The sequence below is a fragment of the Mustela nigripes genome, chromosome 5 (assembly GCF_022355385.1).
Source record: "Mustela nigripes isolate SB6536 chromosome 5, MUSNIG.SB6536, whole genome shotgun sequence".
NCBI lineage: Eukaryota > Metazoa > Chordata > Mammalia > Carnivora > Mustelidae > Mustela > Mustela nigripes.
This window is the reverse complement of record NC_081561.1, coordinates 16372301-16375120: the sequence shown is the minus strand read 5'-3', so window position 1 is coordinate 16375120 and position 2820 is coordinate 16372301.

Genomic DNA, 2820 nt, shown 5'->3' with positions numbered 1-2820 from the left:
GTGCCCTTCGCCCTGCACCCCCGCCCCTGCACACCGAGAGCTAGGGCTGGAGGCGCTCGGCAGTTGCCGGGAACTGTTGCCACAATAAACCGCATCACGCGGACCTGGGACCTGGGCGGCCGTGGGATGTTTGTAACTGGAAACAAGATCCGAGGCGTCTCAACCACAGAGACGGGGCAAATCGCAGCCCTCTGCAGAGGGACGGGAGGGGTGGGAGGAGCCTGCTGCCTGGATGAGTTCGTTTTTCAAATACCCTAGATGAAGGCATCCTGCGGGGACCTCCGATTTGTTCCTTTCTGAGGCCCCGTGGGAGCCTCTCCCAGCCGGGACGCTGGGGACCGCGCGCAAGGCCGCGGCGGAGTCCGGCCGCGGGAGCAGCTCCCGAGCCGCTGGGGCGGGCGGTGCAGACAGCCCGACAGCCCCCGACGGCGGGGTCCCAGGCAGAGCTGGGGAGGACGGTCACGCAGGCAGAAACCCACACCATGAAGAAAACCAGGCATTAGGATCAGAACAGCTCAGCAGCTGAGAAATGGGTCATGCAAATCATTTTTATGGAGACTGCGTTTTATGAGCTGTTACGTGGTAAGGAGAGTGCCCGGCGAGGCCTGGTGCTTTCAGAGAATTAAGTAAAAATGGTGTTGTCCACTAAAAAAGGGAGACCGGGAAGATCGCCCAGCTAAGCAACAAGTTTTTTGCTAGATTTTTTTTCTTTACTTTTTTTGGGTGTGTGTGTGTGCTAGTTTGAATTAATTTTTACTTTCAAGAATTAAAAACAAAAAGCTGAAAGGGATCATAGTACATTGTCTACCAACCCCTTATTTTACAGGCTGTAAATCTGGGATGGGAGAGGTTGACTGATGGTCACTGTGGCGGGGAGGCTAGTTATTGGGGGGTCTGGGATGAAGAACGGGGTGTCCCGACTCAGTGGGTCCCTGAATCCACGCCACCAGGAAGATTCTCCTAAGGATTTTTGGAAATGTGAAAATTCTGAATCCTTGCGGGGAAATTACCGGTCAGCTCTGTTAGAAGAAGAAGCTGATTATTGGGACGCCTGGGGGGCTCAGTTGGTTAAGCAGCTGCCTTCGGCTCAGGTCATGATCCCAGCGTCCTGGGATCGAGTCCCACATCGGGCTCCTTGCTCGGCGGGGAGCCTGCTTCTCCCTCTGACTCTGCCTGCCTCTCTGCCTGCCTGTGCTCGCTCTCGCTCCCTCTCTCTCTCTGGCAAATAAATAAAATCTTAAAAAAAAAAAAAAAAAAAGAAGAAGCTGATTATTTACATTGTAGCGTTTAAGTCCATTCCACTGCCTCTCCTTACTGCTTGGTTGGTGTTGCCTGTCAGTTTTCATTTCACTAAAATTGAGGAGAGAGGAAAAAGGGGATAAAACTCAAGTCCAGGCATTATCGTTATTGAGCAAGGAGCTTGGAGGATTTGTGAATGAAGTTGGAACAACGCTCCGACGGTGTTTGGGGAACATATCTGAAAGTATTAACTCGTGGTTGGGATAAGTCCCATGAAATAGTCCAACTGGGAACTGAAAAACTCTTGACTAAAATAATCTGACACAACAGACACCAATGAAATGTTCTTGAGAAAGGTTCATGGAAGTGTGCAGGATGAACTGTGAGAGGGGTTTCCTGCCAGTCCGTTCCCTTCCCTCCCCGCCCCTTCTCTTTTTCCCCTCCCCTCCCCCACTCCCCTCCCCGCCCCTCCCCTTCTCCTCCCTTCCTTTTCCTTGCAATCTGTGAACAGAGATCTGCTAGGACACGAGTATGAATCAAGGGGGTGGAAGGCAGATGTGTTGTTCGGGCATGTCGGGAAGCATCCTGTAACTTCCAAAGTTGTGAAAATGTCCTTTTTCTAATTTTCCAAAATGCTCTTTTACTAGAGCTTGCTTGTATTGCCTCAGGAGGGCTGATCGTCAGGAATATTTGGACCTAACTGCGAAACACAGTCATCATTAAAAATTAAGTCATATAAATTACGATTACATTAGTTATATTAAAATCAAGGTCATAAATACAACTCATCAGTTCCTAATTATTTTACTATGATTTACTGTTGTTAGCTTTCCAGCTTGCACGTGTTTTCTGTGTCTGCACGGTGTGCTGCTGTGGATCTCTAACTCCGCCTCCAGTGACATCACAGCCAAAGGGGGAGTATGGACGCCATGAAAATCGATAACAGGTAACAATCAGGGCTTTCTCTCCCGACCCCCAGCCCTGGAGCTGGTTATTTAACATTTACCAGCATATCGCTGCCATTTCTCGTATTCTGGAACACACAGGAATTGCTCTACCCTGCTTACCTTTCTCTGATTTCTGCAGGCACCCCTATGCCCAGACATTCCATGGAATGTGTGTGTGTGTATCATTTCTCCTTCTCCCTTCATCCTGGAATGTTGTATTAAGTCTCTGTACTATCAACCCCCAATGATCATGCTGTGGTCTTAGATAATTTGTTTCCACTTTGAAGACTGCCACTGTGAAAACGCCTTTGATTTCACCAAAATAGGGCCATCACTCATGCCCCTTCCCTTTTCTTTTCTTTTTTTAGGTAAACTCTGTGTACAAGATGGGACTCGAACTCACCACTTTGAGATCAAGAGCCACAGGGTCCATGAACTGAAACAGCCAGGCGCCCCATCACTTGCCCATTTTAAGGTTTGACTACTATCCTTGGTTTTTCTTATCAGTTTTGGATAATCTCGATAAAGTCAACTCTCTACTCCCTACTGGATTTAAGCCTGGGCTTTGATCTGAGCTCTTTTTTCTCCGGGATGATGAGGATATTATAAGGACTCCCAGAGACCTCATTATTTA